The sequence below is a fragment of the Tamandua tetradactyla genome, chromosome 18 (assembly GCF_023851605.1).
Source record: "Tamandua tetradactyla isolate mTamTet1 chromosome 18, mTamTet1.pri, whole genome shotgun sequence".
NCBI lineage: Eukaryota > Metazoa > Chordata > Mammalia > Pilosa > Myrmecophagidae > Tamandua > Tamandua tetradactyla.
In genome coordinates, this window is record NC_135344.1 from 63,767,999 (window position 1) to 63,790,853 (window position 22,855).

Below are 22,855 nucleotides of genomic sequence, written 5' to 3' on the forward strand. Positions count from 1 at the left end.
CATGGGAACTTTGTAGAATCTTACATAATGCCCTAGGTGTTCTTTAGGATTGGCTGAAATGGTTTTGGTTGGGGTTTGGCAAGTTATGGTACGTAGCAATATCTGATGCTTGTGTAAAAGTGACCTCCAGAGTAGCCTCTCGACTCTATTTGAACTCTCTCAGCCACCAGAGTGGGTTTTTTGGGTTAGTCTATTGTAGTATAGCACAGAGGTTAAAAGCATAGACTTAAGAGACAAAATTCCAGGGTTCAAATTCTGGGTCCATCACTTACTAGCTACATGAGCTTGGTAAGTTACTTAACTTTTCTGTTCCTCAGTTTCCTCATTTGTAAAATGGGGATAATAAAAACGCTTACCTCACAGAGTTGTTAGGAGGACTAAAAGAGCTAATATACATAATGTACCTAAAATAGGGCCAGTCTCAGTAAATACCGTTTGCTAGGATGGTTATAATTTTGCTAATGATAATTCTTCTTTCTAGACTGTAAGAATTATATGGGCAAACTTTTTTCAAAAAGTTTAAGCATTACACACACAGAGAAAAATACACAAACGTCCAGCCTAACGAATTACTACAAACAGACCAGCAATGTACTTACTGTAGAGATTAAGAAACAGATTATATTATCAGCAGCCACAAAGCCCCCACACCTCATGTTCTCTCCAAATCACTAACCCATCACAGTTCTACTTATGTAACCACTATCTTGACTTCTAACACTATAGTTTAATTTTGCCCGTTTTTAATGTTTCTTATAAATATAATCATAGAGGAGAGCCAGGGTGGCTCAGCAGGCAGAGTTCTTGCTTGCAACGCTGGAGACCCAGATTCAATTCCCGGTGCCTGCCCACGAAGAAAAAAAAAGTAATCACATAGCAGGCATTCTTTTGTGTTTGGTTTCCTTCACTTAACAATATGCTTGTGAGACCCATCTATCTCACTTTAAGTAGCTATACTATGTTCATCTTCATGACTGCATAGCTTCCCTTATATCAATATACATAATTTATCCATTCTACTGGTAAACAAACCAAGTTGTTACCAGCTTTTTTTGCTATTATTATGATAATTATGAACATTCCTGAGCTGTTTCTTTGTACACATGTGCATGTACATACATCCTACTGGAAAAACAGTACAATGGAGTAGAATTGCAGGGTTGTAGCACTGCTGCAGTTTTTCAAAATGGCTGTACCAGTTCACACTCCCATGAATAAAGCATGAAAGGTCTCACTGCTTCCCATCTTCACCAGTACATGGTGTTTTCTACCTTTTAAATTCATCTGTTCTGATGAGTATGTCATGCTTTTCACTGTGAGTTTAATTTTGTGGTTATAATTACTATTGAAGCAAAGCACCTTTATATATGTTTACTGGGAAGTCTCTTTTGTGAAATGCTGGTGCAAAACACTTACCCTTTTTTCCACAAGTTTTTCTGCTTCTTCCTTATTGATTTATAAAGCATTCTTAATATTTTCTACGTATTAGACAAGGAGAATTCCCCTCCCCCTTCACTCCCGGATCACCAGAACCTAGAAAAGGGCTTGGCACATAATCAACACGAATAGTATTTTTTAAATGAATAAATGCTTGCTCTATTTTCCTTCAGAACCTAATTATCTGGTTTCCACAACTATGCTTCATAATCTGACAATTTCCAACCTCCAATCCAATCTAAGCAGTCAGTGACATGTTGACTTCTTAGCCCAGTATTCCCAGTTAACTTCACAATTTACTTCCCAACCTGATTTCCTATCACCTGCTAATCTTCTTCCAAAACACAGACTGAGTGTTAAGGAAGACTAAAAGGTCAATTAAACATTAACTATATAAATTAATGGGCAAAGACTGTCTTTTAATCAGAGATAGCAGGATATGCAAAGCCCACTGAGAAGAGAGAATAACATGAGTTTTTAAAGCCATAACAATGTAAAAGAGTAGGAAAGAGAAAAAAAAAAGAGTAGGAAGGAGCAAGATGAGGCTGGGATAGATATCAACAGGGGACAAAGCCTAGGACACAAAAGATCTTATATTTCTTCTACTTGGCACAAACTGCTTTATATATACAGACATTCATTTAATTTTGGTTGAAAGAATGAATTACAGAATTCTAATTTGATTCTGATTAGTTCTTTGCAACAACCAGCCTAAATATGTATCTCCCCCAAAAGGGCTGCACATAGCAAGAGTTCTACAAATCTCTGGAAATTTTTCAACTACTTCCTAACTTATCAGTTTCATAAATCAGATAAGTTTTCAACTTTAAATCATGTGGTCATATATCAGAATTACCTACACTGTATGAGAATCTGCTTTATGACAGTATATTTAGCAGAAACAGAACAAATTTGAAATAAGTTTCTAATGCACTGGCTCAAACATTAGCACTGAACACATTATCACATTGTACATTGTCAAGGTAATTTAATAATTTTCTATACTTGATAGTGTTTTATGTTTCCAAAGTACTTTATTATTTTCATTCAGTTTATCCTGTATGATCCTAATTACGAGAAGAGTAAGTACTATAAGAAGTAGAGATGACACTTTTTATATCGGAAAAACTTTATGAAGCCTAGAGAGGCCAAATGACTGGCCCAAAATGATGAGGCTAAAAGTGAGCACAACCAGGGACCAGAAGATAACTGATGTCTTTGTTGCATTCTTGCCACCAGCCATACAAAGCCCCCTGTGAAGCCTTGTACATAACTTTTCTATTCATTAGTAAATTATTAATTATTAGGCCTTTGTAAAAATGTTACCTATATGTTAAATTTTGGGCAACCAACTTCACTGCAAGACCTAAGGCACAAAATACTACATCCCTCACCACCATCACCATGTTGCCTTATTATTAGCAACAATGAAGTAAAAACTCTCAAATGATTGACACACTTTTGAACTTTTTAACATTTACATGTACATTATTTCTATAAATGAATGCTAGCAAGCTAATCAACTATGATGGTATATGTCACATCCATCTGGGGGGTAAGAGAGAGGAAGCCTAGTCTGGCATTTTGCCCAGGTGGCCCCAATTTAAAACTTGGGGTTTCAAATCTGTAAGAAATCCTAGAGTAATACATTTATAAACTTAATTTCTAAGATATAAAATGAGCTGTTTCCATAAACCACAATAATCTACAAGCCATAAACACAGCCAATAATTTTTCTCTAACTTTAGTTTTTAATCCACTCCATTTAACATAAAGCACAAAGCTGACATAGGCAAGAACAGGAAATAAAAGAAAATATAGGCAGAGAAGAGGAAACAGCAGGCTAGTAAATGTCATATACTTTGCCTAGTAAATGCAAACAGAGAACTTAATTTTCTATGAGTCAAAGAAAAATAGGAAATGTGGGCAATGGAAAATTGATTTTATAGACCTCACTGATGGCAGTGATTTTCTACTTTTTCTCTTTTCTTTTGCACTTTAGATATATAAACAACTGATCTCAAGGAAAAAATAAGCCAACTCATTCTAAATTCCTGGGTACTCAGTTTATTTAACCAAGTCTGGCATAGAATCAATCCATGAGAAGGGCCTGATGGAAAGAATACCTAAAGGATTATACAGAATACTTAAAAATAATTTTGTTTGTGCTGTGGATAATAGCAATAAAAATAACCTATAAATCAACATAAAGCCTCAAGATTTTAAAAAATTTATCAAATTTAACACAGACTAGATTCAAATTATAAATTTGCCAGGCAAAAACTTAAATACCTTTGATATCTTTAGTCAATTGTTCAAAACAACTTGCTGGTGAAAAGGTACCTGGTAGAGTACTTATTAAGCACCATTCCTTCTACAAATTCAGCCCACTCTTGACAAAAATAAATGGATTTTATTCCTATTGTGATAGTTTGGAAGCTTTATGGACTCCAGAAGAGTATGCTTTTAAAGTTAACCTATTCTTGTGGGTGTGGCCCTATTGTAAAAATTTTACAATAAAAATTTTACAATATTTCTACTTTTGATGAGTAGGATCTCTAAAAAAAGAAAACAGGGAGCCCAGAATAAGAAAGAGGTCCTTTAATCCTGTATAGATTATTCTAATGCCTGGATACATCATAGAGCATATTAAGCAGATAATCAAAAAGTATTGGCAAAGTCCCCTGAGGGATGGGAGAAAGAATATGGAACTATTAAACCTTACCAACAGGGAATCCCCTGATACTGTGTCAAACTTTACGGACACCCAAATCAATAGGCCATCTGCCTCACTCTGGATGGGTCTTAATCCGCTTACTGGAGACTGTTATAATGAAATTCAGAGAAATGGAAAGAAAGACACAGAAGCTAAGAGAGAAAGCCAGAGAAACAGAAAAAGCCATGGAACCAAGACACTGAAAGCAACAAAATTCACAAGCAAAGGGAGGGACCAGCAGATACTGATATGTGCCTTGCCACATGACAGGATCACAAGCAGCTGATCTTTGAGGAAAAAGTATCACCTTGATGGTGCTTTGATTTGGGAATTGTCAAGGCTTCAAAACTGTATGCTTGTAAACTAATAAATTCTCATTGTTAAAAAAGCCAGTCAATTTCTGGCATATCGCTTTTGGCAGCCTAGCAGACAAAAACACCTATCTTAGAATTTTTAACTCCTCAGATCTTCGAATCTTATGTTCTCACCCTTCGTCAAGATTTTTTGACCAGCAAACTACAGCAAACTTTTTTCAAGTCAGTTAAATGCTTCTGAAACACTGAGTGGCTGCTTTTATTGAGTTTTAAACTTTAAATACATACAGTTTAACTATTTTCATAACACTGTGTGTGTATATAGTCTTTTTGCTATTTCATTTTCTTTAGTGAGGTGAAAGAGCAGAAGAAATCAGGTATATGTGTATTTTTAGAAACATCAATTGATAAAATTGGTCTGAAGTACTTTTATTTTCACCAAAGTCCAGGGATAATTTACTTTATTCCTACCATGTTTCTGCTATAACAGTATCTTGAGTTTTAATGTATATTTTATTCAATAGATTTTAAAATCTAAAGTTTGAATGGTATCTAAATCAAATGGAACACAATGGTAAACATTTAATCTATTACCTAAAACTCTCTGTCCTCAGATCTGCTAATCTAATACAGCAGATCTGGAGACAGAGAGTTTTAGGTAATGGAAGTAACAAGCAAGGGGTGTTGCAGAAACCAAAATAAATCCCATATGGGAGCATAGCTGGAGATGAGTTTAGGGTAGCAAGGCAAGAAGTAAATCAGTTTAACCTGTTATAGCCCACTGATACCAGGAACTTTTCTTGCCATTGTGGTACTTTTTTTGGTGCAGGTCTGGTATTTACTTAAACTGAGAGCTTTTTCTTAGGAATTAGCAGAAGCTGTATACTCTTAATTCTCAATCTAATTTTTCTAGTAATAGTGATAAAAAATAAAATCTTAAAAATAAAATTTGAACAATAGCCATTAAAATTAAATAATTTTAGCTTACGTATATTATGTATGTCTAAAACTACTTTTTTTCTAGTTTTTAAAACACTTCATTTTGAAACAATTTTAGACTTACAAAAGAGTTTTAAAGACTCATTTAAAAACACTGTCCTTTATACCTTATTTTGCTACTAAGAGCCCTTCTGGAACAAGATGTTATATAACTAAAAGAAGGAAAAGTTTATTTTGGTTTTGTTAATAACTTTGTAATACAATGCTTTAAAATATTTGCTTTAAAATTTTAATTACTAAATATGTTTAAAAGAACTCTTTTTTCAATTTTTAACTAATTAAAGTTCATTCCTGTCATCAATAAATTTGAAATGTTAGGATTTGGACATGCATTATGTACTTAATAGATATTTATTATTAAATTTTCTTAGCTTTTGTTTCATTCAAAATCAGTGCCAATATAATTCCATGGATGCTTACTAGTAAAAGGACATGTGAAGTACCAATTTTGCTTTTTAAATAGTCTGTTTTCTGTTCTAAAAATAAATCTATAGAATAATGGTAATTACACAGTAGAATGGCAAGACAAATAAGATTTTCTAGCAATTTCTTGCAAAAGAACATGCGCTTACTTTTTGGGGGGGGGCATGGGCAGGCTCCAAGAATTGAACCAGGGTCTCCGGTATGGCAGGTGAGAATTCTGCCACTGTGCCACCATTGTAATGCCCTACTTTTCAAATTAATACAAAAAGAATTTCAGATCTTCAGAAATACCAAAACATTGCTGATTCCCGGTGCCTGCCCACACCAAAAAAAATCAAAATATTAGAATTCCTACAGGCATTCTCTTCTGGAAACATAAAGAATAAAGATGAAAATTAGCTCTCATTTTGTCAAAATACATACTATCTATAGGAGGCTCTTTTACACTGATACACAGCAGCTGGCAGGACATCTCCTGGGATATCTTCCAGGAATCTCAAACTTACTATGTTCAAAATGGGAACTGTCATCTTTCCCATCAAAACCCATTCTTTCTTCTCTGTCCCTTGTATCTCAGTTAATGGTGAGCAAAGTGCTCCTATCTACTCAGTTGCCTCAGTTAGAAATATGGGAGTCATTCTTAACTCCTACTCCTCCTATGCCACACATACATCCAATTGATCACCAGGACCTGAAAAGTCTAGACTATAATCTAAAATTCTTCCACTTTCTCTCCCAACTAATTACCACTTCCCTTGGTTACTAATTATTTACTGTCTGAATAATTGCAAAAACCTCTGGCGCTAGGATGGAGAATATTTGTTTTTTAAAGAGGAAATGTGATTACAAGTCTTCAACAGTTAGACCTCCTCTTGTTCTGATCAAAACCACATATATCCCAATCAAAATTCCAAAAATCTTCTTTGCAGAAATGGAAAAGTCAATTATCAAATTTATATGGAAGGGTAAGGGGCCCAAAATAGCTAAAGCCATCTTGAAAAAGAAGAAAGAAGTTGGAGGACTCACACTTCCCAGTCTTAAAATGTATTACAAAGACTCAATAATCAAAACAGCATGGTACTGACACAAGAACAGACTTACAGACTAATGGAACAGAATTGAGAGCTCAAAAATCAACTCTCACATGTAAGGCTATGCTGGTTTGAAACTACTATATCGGTTAACGTGTCTTTTCTCAATCATTACAAATGCTATGTAATACATAGAGAATTCCAAAAAATCCACAATAACGCTACTAGAGCTAATAAATGAATTTAGCAAAAAATGCTGAATCAACATGCAAAAATCAATGGTGTTTTGGGCAGGCTATGGTGACTCAGCAGGCAGAGTTCTCATTTGCCATGCCGGAGACCTGGGTTCGTTTACTGGTGCCTGCCCATGCAAAAAAAAAAAGAAAAATCAATGGCATTTCTATATATTAGAAATGAACAATCTGAAGAGAAAAATCAAGAGAAAAATTCCAACAAAAAGAATAAAATATCTAGGAATAAATTTAACCAAGGATGTAAAGGACCTGTACACAGAAAACTATAAAACATTGCTGAAAGAAACTAAAGAAACCTAAGTGAATGGTAGAACATTACATGTTCATAGATTAGAAGACTAAATAGTGTTAAGATATCTAGTCTACTCAAAACAATTTATAAGTCTCACACCAGATCGGAAGACTAAATATTGTTAAGATTCCACACAATTCAAATCAAAACTCCAAGGTTTCAGATGCATGGGTAGTTCAGTGGTTAGAATGCCCGCCTTTCGTGCAGGAGACCCGGGTTCAATTCCCGGACCATGCACCAAAACACAAACAAACAAACAAAAAAAGTTTTCTTTGTAGAAATGGAAAAAGCCAATGATCAAATTCATATGGGAGAGTAAGGGCTCCCAAATGGCCAAAACTATCTTGAAAAAGAAGGAGGACTCACATTTTCTCATGTTAAAATTCATCACAAAGCTACAATAATCAAAACAGCATGATACTGACATGAGGACCTAAATATAAGAACTAAAACTATAAAACTCCTAGAAGAAGACATAGGGAGACACTTATCTCGGGACTTCCATGGCTTGTGACCAGGGAGGCGAAGAGGAGTGTCCTGAACCTGTTTCCTTATAGCCTCGGTCCCAGCCTCTCTGGAATGAAGCAGTGCTTGTGGGGAAGGAAGGACAGCGCCCCCACAAACGGGAGGCCTATCTGGAAGAACAGCCTCTCTGGCCAGAGACTACTCAGCAGAGCTAGGGCAGGGCAGAAGACTCCAGAAAGGAGCAGCTCTTGAATTGGTCCATTAGATGCAGTTTTTTTTTTTTTTTTTTTTAAAGAGAGAGGGAGGAAAGGAAGGAAAGACAGAGAAGGAAGGGAAACATTTTTAAACATTTTCTTGCTTTATTATATTTTGTTTGTCCGTTTGTTTTTCACATGGGCTGGGGCCGGGAATCGAACCGGGGTCCTCCGGCACGGCAGGCAAGCACTCTTGCCCGCTGAGCCACCGCGGCCCGCCCCTAGATGCAGTTTTGATCCCCCTTCCCTGAGTGAGTCAGATGGTGATGTCACCACATCCACAAGTAATCCCTATCCATGTGACAGCGGTCATTGCGGACCAAGTCACAGAAGGTGGTGACCTGAGTTGAAAGGGCTTATCCTCCACAATTCCCTACACTCTTCCAAGAGGAGCAGAAAATGGACATATCTCAGGTTGGATTATCTCAATCAGCTTTGATTTGTGTTTACTCATTCTTCATTCAAGCTACTAACATTTGCAACCTCAGCGTCATTCAAGGACATGGCTGTGGAGTTCACCCTGGAGGAGTTGCAGCCTGCTCAGATGACCCTGTACCGAGATCTGATGCTGCAGGATTACAGTCACCTTGTCTCAGTGGCCGAGAATGTTTGTATGACTCACTCAAGAACCTCTCCATAGAAGGCATTTCCTTGAAATTCTGCCATTACACACAAACACTTCATTTATACTTTAATGATATTCAGTTTTAAAATTCTGGCATCTAAAGTAACCGAACTCTTCTGAGATATAGAAGGAGTGTTTGAAAGATAGATGTTCAGTGCAGCACTTTCAGGATGCTGCCTCTGAAATTTTGTCTTTTTCACGTTTGAAAACCAAAATTCCCTCTTGATAGGGTGCTGCATTTTCAAACCAGAAGTAGTCTTCAAGTTGGATAAGAAAAAGAGCCTTGCTTCTTAAAGGAGTAATTCTCAAACCAGAGCTACCCAGGAAAAGTTTCTGAGCACTGGCAGACAAAATCCTGCAGAGGTAACTAAGATTACAGAAGGTCAGCTGAGGGGTGAACACCTTTGTTTTCCAAGATTATTTTTAGAAGGCCTACAAAGGAAAAAGATTGATAACTTGACTATTAAAATAGTGGCAAAATACGTATATAGTTCAAGGACCCTACCTAGAAAAGATAAGTATCCTAAAACTATAAAGGACTTCTATAAGTGAATGTGAGAACAAGCAGGCAAGCCAACTGAAAAATGAGCAAATAAGTATGAACAGAAACATTAAAGAAATCCAAGTGGCCTTGAAAACATGTTCAACTTCATTATCGTTGAGGTAAATGCAAAATAAAAGCACAGTGAGATACCACAAGAAATTAGAGTAACAAATCTGGCAATGCAAAGTGCTAGTGAGGATGTGAAATACTGGAGACCATTATTCAGTGATGGAGAAAACTGCTCTGAAAATGGGTGATGTTACCTAGTTAAGATACCCTGCAGAAAAGCATGACTGTATTCTCTAGGAAGCATAAAATAATACTTAGTACTGTATAAAATTTCCAAAATATGAATCATTAGCAGGAAAAGTTGTATTTTTAATAGATAATTATGCAGTTACAAAAAAACTTGTTCAATACTTACAAACATATAAGGCAAAAGAAACTTAAAAAGATAAATATGCCTACATTTATGTAAAGATCAGAAATAGCCAAAACTCAACTACATTTTTAGGAATTCCTACGTTGGTGGTAAACACTAAAGAAAAGTAAACAAATGATCACATAAATATTAGGAGAGTGGTAAATTCTAAGTATGAAGAAGAACTGACCAGAAAGAGATAATAAATAGGCTTATAGCAGAAAAGAAAAAGAAAACATAGGGAAACATCTTCAGAACCTTGAGTTGGGAAGTGGTTTCTTAGACTACACCAAAAGCATGAGCAAGAAAAAATAATTAAATAAATAAATGGAACATCATCAAAATGTAAAACTTTTGGACACCAAATGATTTTATCAAGAAAGTAAAAAGACAACCTATGGAATGGGAGAAAATATTTGGAAATTGTATATCTGTGCTTTTTTGTTTGTTTTAATATTTCATTGGGTATATGTATCATATTTTGCTTATCCATTCATTTGTTAATGGATACTTGTGTCGTTTCCAATTTCTGGCTATTATGAATATGGCTACCATGAACATTGGTGTACAAGTATGTGTTTGTATCCCTGTTTTCACTTTCCTTGGGTATATACTTAGGAGCGGAATTGTTGGATCACATTGTAATTCTATATGTAACTTTTGGAGGAACAGCTACATTGCTTTCAAACAGTGACTACACCATTTAATACTCTCACCAGTAGTATATTATAGTTCCAATTTATGCTATCATTTGCCATTTCTTCCCTTTATTACAGGTCTTTTGGGTTTATGGAACAATCATGCATAAAATACAGGCTTCCCATAACACCACCCCACCACCAATACCTGGCACTGGGATACAACTGAACATTTGTTACAATTTATGATAGCACATTTTTATAATTGTACTATTAATTGAAGTCCATGGTTTAACTTATGGTTCACTGTGTAGCATAGTTCCATGGATTCTTTTTTTACCATATACAATATGACATTTCCCCTTATAATCACATTCAAATACATATTTCAGTGCTATTTATTGCAATCACATTATTGTGCTATCATCATCACCATCAATTACCAAAACATTTTTATCATCGCAAATAGGAACCCTGTACATTTTAAGTTTTAACTTCTCATTTGCTATTCCCCGCTCCCAATCTCTGGTAACCTATATTCTAGAGTCTGACTCTTAGGTTTTGCCCTAATTGTTTCAGTTCAGTGATATCATACAATATTTATCCTTTTGTATCACATTTATTTCACTCAACATGATGTCATCAAGGTTCATTCATGTTGTCACATGTATCAGGACTGCACTCTTTTTACAGCCAAATAACTTTTTACAGCCATGGTATGTACAGATACCACATTTTATTTATTCATTCATCAGTACTAAGTTTAATATTCAAAATATATAAAGAACTCCTACAATGCAACAACAAAAAGACAAACTATCCAACGAAAACATGGGGAAAAGACTGGAATAGACACTTCTCCAAATAAGATATAAAATGGCCAATAAATACATGAAAAGATGTGCAATGTCAATTGCCATCATGGAAATGCAAATCAAAATCCCAGTGAGATATCATCTCACACCAATTAGAATGGATGCTGTGCTAGTTTGCTAGCTACCGAAATGCAACATATCAGAAATGGAATGGCTTTTTAAAAGGGGGAATTTATTAAGTTCCAAGTTTACAGCTCTATGGCCACGAAAATGTTTCAAGTAAAACTAATAAATATGTCCAAAGAAAAGCACCAACAAGAAGTTACCTTCACTCAAGAAAGGCCAACGAAGTTCAGAGTTTCTCTCTCAACTGGAAAGGCAGAGAACAGGGTGATGTCTGCTAACCTTCTATCCAAGCTCTCTGTGTTTCATGAAGCTCCTCCAGGTGCGTTTTCCTTTTTCATCTCCAAAGGTCTCTGGCTGCATGGGCTCTTGTCTCTCCCGGATCTCTAAAAGGGACTCTGTCTAAAATGTTTCCTCTTTTAAAGTATTCCAGTAAACTAATCGAGACCCACCCAGAATGGGTGAAGTCACATCTCCACCTAATCAAGATTAATACCTACAAGTGGGTGAGCCACCGCTCTGTGAAGATAATCTAATCAAGTTTCCCACCATAATGCTGAACAGGGATTAAGAGACAAGGCTGCCTCCACAAGATTGGATTAGTTTAAAATATGCCGTTCTAGTGTACATAAATCCTTTCAAACCAGCACAGATGGCTATTTAAAAAAAAAAGGAAAACAAGTGTTGGAGAGAATGTAAAATGGTACAGCACCGTGGAAAACAGTTGGGCAATGCCTCAGAAAGTTAAGTATAAAATTACCCTATGACTTGCAATTACACTACTAGGTATAGAACTTCAAAGAATTGAAAGCATGGACTCGAACAGATATTTGCACATTGATGTTTAGAGGGTCTTTATTCACTATTGCCAAAAGGTAGAAATACCCAAATGTCCATCAATGAATGAATGGATAACAAAATGTAGTATATACATACAATGGCATATTATTCAGTTGTAAAAAGGAATGAGGTTGTGTCTGGCTTATTGTATAAAAGAAGCCAGTCACAAAAGGACAAATACTGTGTGATCTCATGAAATAAGCAGAATATGCAAATTCATAAAATCAGAAACTAGAAAACAGGTTAACACCAGTAGGTGGGAAAGGGGAAAGGGGGAGTTAATGTTTAATTGGTATGGAGTTTCTATTGGGAGTGACAGAAAAATTTTGGCAATAGATGATGGTGTTAGAAGCACAACACTGTCAATGCAATTATAATCACTGAATCATATATTTCAAAAGGGATAAAAAAGAAATTTTAGATTGTTTATAACCTAAAAAACACCACAGAACTGTACAACCCAGAGTGAAACCTAATGCAAACTTGGACTAAAATTAATGGCATAATTATAATAATATAGTTTAATATATGGTACAAAAGTTCCAACCTTTGTGGAAAAACTGTGTATTTGAGAGAGGAGTATATGGAACCTCTGTACTTTTTGCTTGATTTTTCTGCAAGCCTACAATTGCTCTAATAAAATTAAAATAATAAAATAAAATTGAAGGGGTGCTATAAATCCCAGAGTGATTTGAGCAGTGAATAAAAAAGTATTTGCAAAGTCCCCTTCGGGGAATGATGAGAACAGGGGAAATTCAACTTCTTGAATTCTTGATATTCTCAAAAGCAGTGTGGACAAAGCTATAGGGTGAGCCCCCAATCTTGGGGTTTGTTCATATGAAACTTAACCCCACAAAGGATAGGTCAAGTCTACTTAAAATTAGGCCTAGGAGTCACCCACAAGAGAACCTCTTTTGTTGCTCAGATGTGGCCTCTCTCTCCAGCCAACACAATAAGCAAACTTACCACCCTCCCCCTGTCTACATGGGACATGACTCCCAGGGGTGTGGACCTTCCTGGCACCGTGGGACAGAAATCCTGGAATGAGCTGAGACTCAGCATCAAGGGATTGAGAAAACCTTCTCAACCAAAAGGGGGAAGAGCAAAATGAGACAAAGTGTCAATGGCTGAGAGATTCCAGAGTCTAGAGGTTATCCTGGACGTTATTCTTATGCAGTAAATAGATATCACCTTGTTAGTTAAGATGTAGTGGAGAGGCTGGGGGGAACTGCCTGAAAATGTGGAGCTGGGTTCCAGTAAGTAGTCATGTTTCTTGAAGATGACTGTATAATGATATAGCTTTTACAATATGACTGTGTGATTGTGAAAACCTTGTGTCTGATGCTCCTTTTAGTTACCTTATCAACAGACGAGTAAAACATATGGAATAAAGATGAATAATAGGGGGAACAAATTTTAAAGCAAATTTAGAGTGAAATGCTGGTGATCGGTGAGGGGGAGGGTGGGGGTAATGGTATGTATGAATTTTTTTGTTTTCTTTTTATTTCTTTTTCTGAATAAATGTAAATTTTCCAAGAAATGATCATGATGATGAATATGCAATATGTGATGATATTGGGAATTACTGATTATATATGTAGAACGGAATGATCAAAAGTCATGAATGTTTGCATTTGTTTGGTGTTTTTTGGTTTTAAAAAAAAAAATTTTTTTTTAAATTGCAGGGGTGCAGGGGTAGTTCAGTGGTGGAATTCTTGCCTGCCACGCAGGAGACCTGGTTTGATTCGCAGCCCACACACTGCCCAAAAAACAAACAAACAAGCAAAGAAAGAAAACAAATAAACAAAAATTCAACAAATGGTGATGCAATAATGGGATAGTCACATGGGAAAAAGAATGAAATGTGACCCCGGCCATACTGCATACAAAAAAAGTAATAATAAAAATAAAATTGCTCTGTAAATGCAGATACAATCCCAGGCACCTCTGATAGTTCCTCCCCATTCCCACTGCCCATCCCCGAGTGCCTCCCAGGTTTTATTTCCTTTCTGTATATTATTTATTATAAACTTCTCGGTGCAGAATAGCACACATATATAGAAAGATGCACTAACCATAAAAGGACTACATGATTAATTTTCATAAAGTAAGCACACCCAGACAAACGGCTCTCAGACCAAGAAACAGAAATGACCAGCATTTCAGAAGTCCCTTCAGGCCCCTGAAAGTCATTAATCTGCCCAGGAAGGTTCCTAATTTCTAACACCAAAGATCAGTTTGGTTTTTTTGTGCTTAAACGAAATCATAGTATGAATTCTTTAGCCTCCTTTCCTTATCATTATGTCTGTGAGATTCATACAAGTTATTGCTTGTAGCAGTACATCATTTTTTTACCACAGTGTATTTCAATATGAGTAGACTGCAATTTATTTATCCTTTCTACAACAGATGGCCTTTGAGTTGCTTCCATTTTTTTTATTTTATGAATAGAGCTCCATGAACACTCTTTTACATATCTTATGGTGGACATATGTCCTTTTACTCAGAGTGGAAATGGACCCGCTGCATCATGGAATATACATATATTTCACTTTTGTAGATAAAGCCAAACATTTCACAAAGTGGGTATAACAATTTACACTCCCACCAGCAGTCCATGAGAATTCCAGTGGCTCCATGTCCCCACAAAAGCTTGGTATTTTTTTGTCTTTTTCTTTATAATCATTCCAGAGTTATGTAGTGCATAGTATGGTACTTTTAATTTTCATTTTCTTGATGGCTAATGAATCGAGCACTCTTCTTAGGTTTATTTCCTTTTCAATATCTTCTAATATGCAGTTCATATTCAAGCTGCATGCCCATTTTTATATTTTCTCTTCTTGATTTATAGGAACTCTTTATATATTCTGGATACAAGCTGTCCCTTTTTTTTGGCGTGCACACACACACACACACACATACACATATGTTTCCCAGGCTTTTATATTAAAAAGTCTGGGGCATTTTTAGTCTTTCCTTTACTCCAGTATACTGCCTACAAAAATCTTTGGCCATAGACTCTTAGGATTTTCTAATAAATTTCTCTAAAATATATTAGATGTAAGGACACACAGCTCCTTAAAACTCAGAAATGCCTCCCCTGCTATTCTTAATATAATCTTGAATTGATAGTCTCTTCCTCCTAAGGTTCTTTCTAGAATTTGCATGTCACTTTTTTATATTGGTCCTAATTATATTCAAAATAGCAGATCTATTTATAGCTTCCTTTACTACCTAAAATACAAAATTAAATTTATCAGCTTCTCTGCTTACAGACAACAAACTTTTAGGTGTTGGGATGTTTGAACTCTTCCATCAAAACTATAAATTTACTTCTATATCAATACTGTTATCTTAATTCAGAAGATAACACATATCCATGCCTTTTAAATAAATATTCTGCCCATGTTTATACAACCAAATAGCGTATTTCCACACAGATGTTTAACTAATTTAACCACTGGGTCACTTCCTGTCCCCTTCCATGGCAAAGACAACTAGTTGTCCACCAAAAACTCATTCTCCTCTTCTATGCTCTAACGTTTTTACTGGGAAGTGGCTGCTCAGCCAGGGACTATCTATTCCAGCATTCGTTACATCCAGATGGGTCCATGTGACTCATTTACATTAATGTAATATACGGGGAACTGATGTGTGTCAGGGTATTTAAGAAGCAGGCTTGCGCTGGTCTGAAGTTATGTACCCCAGAAAAGGCCATGTTCTTTTAATACATTCTTGTGGGTCCAGACCTATAGTGGTGGGATCTTTTGATTAGGTTGTTTCACCTGAGATGTGACCTTGAATGGTGGGTCTTAATTCTTTACTGGAGTCCTTTACGAGGATAAAACAGAAAAATACTGAGAGAGAGGACACAGAGAAACACCCAGAGATCTTGGAGAAGAAAGCCCCGGAGAACAAAGAAGGACCCGAAGCCAAAAGAGCCACTGAAGCCAGAACCTGACAGCAACAAAACTCAGGAGAGAAGGACTAGAAGATGCTGACCATGTACCTTCCCATGTGACAGAGATGTCCCATATGACAGAGGTGCCAGGAGCCTTTCTTCAGAGAAAGCATCCTCTTATTGATGGCTTAATTTGGACATCTTTCACAGCCTTAGAATTGTAACTTGTAATCTAATAAATTCCCATTGTTAAAAGTCAGTCCATTTTTGGTATATTGCATTTTAGAAGCTTTAGTGAACCAAACACAGGCATACCTATTCTACTAACACTTCTCCTTCCATCAGCTGGAAAGAAACAGAGGGCTTCAAGGGGATGGTGGACCCTGAGCCCTGAAACACTATATAGACGAGAGCTGCCCGCCAATCAGGAACATTCTAAATGGACTGTTAGGCAAGGAAAAAAATAAACTCCTACCTTAACGCCATAATATAGGTATTAACAAATACCAATATTCCTACGAATATACCTCCCATTTGACATTTCTTTCGAATAAGAGATTCCATTGCACTCACATATTTTGACTACAACTCATATAGCCTGCTATTCTCATCTGTGATAACTATGAGCCATATCTATTAAACTGGTTCTGCATCACCACGTTAACCTAAAGCAATTATTTTTACAGTTTCCTCTGGGCTTTATTCTCCTTTTCTGTCACAATTTAGTTTAATGTCCTCTTATTCAAGTTGCTGATTCTACTGTCATATCTATTCTTTCTAATTGTTGTGAAATGCTATTATAGCTTACTTTTTAATTAAAGGTCAAAGTCTGGGAAGACAGATCTTGCTCATTCATTCAACTTATTGTATACAATAAGCCAAATACTTATTGTAGTTATAGAAAGTCAGAACTGGGATTATTCATACATTTAATCATCACAAACGTTTATTACGTGTAGACATTTATTAAGTACGCATTAATACCAATCATTGTGCTTATGATTTAAGAAGGAATGAATATGGATAATAAGAATGATTACATTATAGATATAATAAGTCTTATGTAGAGATATGAACAGAAACAACTGGCAAAGGCTCTAAACTTGGACTGGGGAAGTTTGAAAGGCTTCCCTTAGGAGGTTTAGATACTATTTTATTTCGTCAGCACTCACTGTAACAACAGATTTTTATACAAAGCTGTAGGTTATAAAGTAATTTTTACTTATACATTATCTCTTTTGAAATTCTTCCCATGGCTGGCCCGTTACTAGATCTGTTTAAATGTCACCTCCTCAAAAGGACCTGAACACCTTACCTCATGAACTGCTCTTAATTCTCTGCAATTTCTTATTACTATCCACTACCTTTCTGTTTATTCACTAATTTGTCTTCTTTTCCCTGCATGTGAAACCTCTACCAGAATAAGGCCCCTGTACACAGGTAGACCCAGATATTCTTGACAGAAACTGGACAAATAATTACTGACATGAATGTATGAATGAATTTACAATAGCCCTATAAAGGGTAGTTTAACAGGGCAGCAAAAATGACATTCAAACAATTTAAATGACAGCTGTAAAGTCTATTTATAGTCTCTCCAGTGTCTCTGCCCCCTCTCACACACACACATACACATATAGTTTGAATTCAAATCTGAGTCTTCTGGCTCAAAAGTTGGATCAATTTCTACTCTGAGATATTCCCTTCAGTTCTACTAATTATATCATTTGTTCCCACATGAGTTAGTAGAAATAAATGGAAGATTTGTATTGTCTAAATGGTTCTCCATCACACTGCAGATACACGCTGCACAAAGGGAACAAGCACACTCTCTAATTTACCCTGTCAGCAGGATGGCTGATATGCATCCTGTACACGGATATACACTCACCAACCACTCAAGGTTTCAATCCTCCTGGAGGAAACAGGAAGATTTTACCACACTGGTTAGTTCTCAGGCACCTTTATTGCTACATGAATCCTTCATCCTCTGGATGAAAAGTCTCATCCAATGCTCCAGATGAAAATTTTGTTTGCTACTTTTTTTTTTTTTTTTTTGCCACTGTGTCATGTTCTTCTATTGAATGATCTCCTTCACCACTTTAAAAGTCTTTTCTTTGGCTTCCTTCTTTTATTTCTTCCCTTTATCTAAAAATGTATCCTGTGTTTCCTCTAATAAACTGGAGTACTGTTTTCTAGTGGGAATATTAGCTTGCTTTTGTAGCTCTATTATCTCACACAGAATAAATACAGTAAGCACAACTCTTTCACATATTACTCTAACAGTTTCATTACTGTCCATGTTTAGTAAGCTTTTTACCAGGACTGGTACAAAGGTTTTAACTATTAGGCCAACTATAAATAACTGGAATGGCTGTCACTACATAAGCTCCACGAGGGTAGGGATCTCTGTTTTTGGTTACTTAAGTTATACCAAGCATCTAGAACAATGCCTGGCACACAGTAGGGACTTATTAAATAAAGTATAGTGGTCAGTTGGCAATGTCTGCCTACTGTGGGCATGGAAGAAAGGAATGGCAACATATATACTATTTATTTTGCCATTCTTGCTTTACATAGCAGCCTTACGGAAAGAAAAAAAAAAAAATCATGCAACTACCCCAGGTGTTTTTACTCAAGACTCTGGCGTGGCAGATCTAAAACTCAACTAGTGGCAATAATGCTCAAGATGAGTTCAAACAAGTATTTTACTAGAGTCTGCTGGAGAAAATGAGATGTGATTAGGTAGTGATTTGTAATGTTAAAAACAGTAAGAAAGGCAATTAACTACCCCTATGATAGTTACCCACTTCTTTATTCTTTGCATCTTATTTTATAAATAAATCTCCAGCAATCAGACTTTGTTCTTTTGGGTGAACTGCATTCAAAAAAGAAAAAAAGAAACCTGAGAAAACATGCTAGCACTCTGTTAATCTGGGCCGATAAAAGATAGAGAATCCTTTGGAATTACTATACAAATTTCCCGTTACAAACCCAAACTTACAAAAGGACAGCATTTGCTATAATTCAGTTAGTGTAATAACTCATCTTTTTCAGCTAATATAGTTAATATCTGACCCCAACACCTATCTATAATGAAATGTGCACCACAAAGCGACTTCCTTTTTTTTTTCAGTGTCACTGAAAATTCCCCTCGCCAAAAATGCAAGGTTTAAGGAAGAAGGGAAAGATAAGAAATCTCCTCTTCCCTTCATCACTGCTCCTTATCCCTAAGGAATGTGTGGTATGAGGAACAGCTTCCAGTCAGTCAGCCCTAGATTCAAATCCCAGTTCTCCCCAACTGCTCGTCATGTGACCTTAAGCAATTTACATATAAACTCAGAGCCTCAGTTTCTTCATAAATACCTCTCTCATCAACAATTTTTCAACATATTTTGGAAAGGTGTTTCAAAGATTTAAGTCCAACACAACAATGCATGAGAGCAGAGCACAGCATCTGTATAAAACAGGCTTTCTTCTCTCCTTACTCAACGTCTAAAAGAAGTAAATGAGTGAGAAATGGAAAAAAAGAAGCAGGAGAGAAAACTATAAATTCCATATTCCATGCAATCCTCATTTTCCCAAGCGCTTTTCCATTTTCATTTTTGTTTCTCATCCCCAACCATATGAAACTTTTCCATCCCTCAAACTGTCCTACAGGGTTAGAGTTGGAGGCAAGTTTCACAGGGCCTAGCAACCACCTGGGAGAAACTAGGGAAGCGTCTATACTTGAATTCAGCTTAACAGTAAGACCTCCTTAAGAGGATTTTGCATCCTAAATACAGAGATGCATAATGGAGAGATTTTTAAACAAGTGAGGAGTTGTAAAGGTGGGGAGGGAGGGAGAGTGAGTACATAACACTATAGGTCCATCTAACCACTGTAATCAGAGCATTTAGTAGGTGAAAGATTTCATTTGCTCAATGAAAGCAAGGTCTCTACAGATTTAAAAAACAAAACAAAAAAACGTGAAAATTGGGTGGGCCACGGTGGCTCAGCAGGCAGAGTTCTCACCTGCCATGCCAGAGGACCTGGGTTCGATTCCCGGTTCCTGCCCACGTTAAAAAAAAAAAACAAAAACGTGAAAATCAATTAGAACACATTTTGCCACAAAACACTTTGTATCTGTTTATTAAAAGACTATGTCTGAGAAAATACATTTTGATTTTAAAAGAACTGATTGGCAAACTTTGGTAATACAATCTGTTTATAATTCTAATTTCCTTTTTTAAGGAAAATCCTATTCTCCAGATCTTAAAAAGCTAACCATTTTCAAATGCCCATGTCTGCTTTGTTATAAATATAACGACGTGCTAAGGAAAAATATCCAGAACAATTAGTTTACAATTTTGTCAATTAAAAATTTTATGTAACTTTTAATGATAGTGCTATTTTCCTGATAAGTGTGGCAAAACTGTCATGCAATTAGCCATGATTAAACTACATTAACTGCCTTCACAGCTATCTGCTTCAAAGTATAATTAAGCCAAGACTTTTCTATCACAAAATAAACCTGAAATATTTTTTTCTCATTTTCAAATACATCGTCTTGTAACAAATAAAGCAATAAATAATAAATAGTAAAGTACTGAAGAGTCTGTATTGAGTCATAAAGATCTATAATGAACTAATGTCTAGAAAAATATTAAATCAAGTCTTCCTGCCTAGAGAATTGAACCAATTTACTTAAGGCTAAACTTATCTAGGCAAAGGGATTTATTAACGATTCAGAGGGATTACACACTTAATGCCATCAAAACCTGAGTACTGTAATGGACTAGTACACTACAGAGACCTACCAATCTACATTTTTAAGAGCCTCATACTCACAGGCAGTACCCCCCAACTATGAATTCCTAGAGGGCAGCAATCATAACGAATTCATTTGTATGATATGAAACCTAGCAGGGTATCTGTCACAGATAGGCTTTAATAAATATTTGCTGAATGAATGGAGTAGCATTGCATTTACTTGAAAAAGTCCAGTGCCAAATCTATGGGTCAGTTTTTTACTGTAATTCTTACTTACCTGATACATAATTTTAGTTCAAATTCTAGACTGTGAAATATTTCCTTAACATTTTATCAGTATCATAAAAACATCAACTGTCATGTCATGGAACCACACATTTATATAAGACTGAAAGGATATTAAAAATCATCTGGCCCAACTTCTTCCTGTTTCAAATGGAGAAACTGAGACCTAGAAAGTTTAGTGAACTGACCAAGGTAACAAGTTCTTCATGTCAGAAGTGGAACTAAAATTCATATGGTTTTCCATCTCTCAGCCCTTTCCTTTTTATACCATTGCTACCTCCTCTGCTGCTCTCCAAATGCCTGGCTGCTTTTATTTTCAAAGTATCCCTATATGTTTCCAAAGTTATTTAATAAGATACTGAAAATTTTATTTTGGAAAATACTAATCATGTAAGAACAAAAGTTAGAAATCAATAAACTTGCCATGGGACAATTCTAAGTATTAACTTATGCAGTAAAAGCCACCAGTGTTTCTCCACCCCACCCCAACTTCCACTTAATACTAATAAACTGAAGGTTATATTAGAACTCTGGAGAAGTGATAAGTCTCCATAAAAACTTTTTAAGAAAACCTAGCCCAGTTACTGCTAGGAACAGAGGCTGGAAACCAAACAATCCTGAAATTTCAATGGCCATTGGTTTCATCCAGCAGTTCCTGACTCTACTCCCCACCTCCAATATCCCTGCCAACATATCCTACGAATCACACACGACTTTAATCAACATTACACCAACAAAATCAGAAGGACTGTTTTTTCTTTTTGTCTCAGGAGCATATGAATATAAGTCATGATTATAATACTATCACCACTGATATGATTGGATAACAAATGCATTTTAGAAAAATCTAGGATTTTTTTCTTTTTTTGGCACAACTTGGGCTTTCTATATTCACTAAAATAATGTAAAAAATACATTTCTTTAAAATAAGTCTTACTAAAGCTTAGTTTAACTTCAACTACCAAGAGTTTCCAATTTACATTAGAAATATATTTACATTAGAAATATAAAAATGGCCTTTAATTCATATTTACAAAAATGTTTAAACTGTTTTACAAAATCATTTTCTAAAAAAAAACTTGAGGATAAAAAAACTGAAGAATTTATTTTAACTTTAACCTGTAAATAAGCACTTAGTTTTATAACATTTCAGTAAAGATGTGCCTACAGGATTTGTTGTGTGGAAATATCTGTAGTTATAAAGCCATATAAAATACACAGAATTAGATCCCCATATACAATTAAAAATGTACTAAGCATTTTGGAAATAGTGGTGATGGCTGTATAACATTGGGAATGTATTTAATGCAACTGAACTGTGTATTTAAAAAACAGGTAAAATGTCAAATTTTGTTATATTTATACACATTAAAAACGTTTTTAAACTAAGTATTAAGCATTTACTGTGCTTAGATTGAGAGAGATATAGTGCAAGGAAACATGCTTTGATATAGCGGTTTTGTGGGTATAAAAAGAAAGGGGGGCCTATTACACCAATGTCTTGATGTATGTAGGTGCCACACTAACCAGTGTCCTTGCTTATGTTCTGGTATACAGTCTTCCTGTACCTAATCTTCCTTTCTTCTGTCTAAATATCTCTGAGCACTGCTTCCCCCAATACTATCTAGCTCCCATCCCAGAATAGCCAATTGCTAAACCACCAAGTTCCAACATTAAGATGCACTAAAGGTATTGTCCCTGTAGATTTTTCAAAAGCAGAGAACAA

The 22,855-nt window shown here is 35.7% G+C and overlaps 1 protein-coding gene and 1 non-coding gene across 4 annotated transcripts in view; one reads left to right on the plus strand and one right to left on the minus strand.

The window, feature by feature from the left end:
* Positions 1–22,855, minus strand: part of YES1 (YES proto-oncogene 1, Src family tyrosine kinase) — a 100,668-nt gene that overhangs the window by 72,522 nt on the left and 5,291 nt on the right. The window lies entirely within an intron of this gene.
* On the plus strand, positions 7,632–7,703 carry TRNAE-UUC (transfer RNA glutamic acid (anticodon UUC)). The gene has a single exon. It is a non-coding gene; the product is annotated as a tRNA-Glu (tRNA).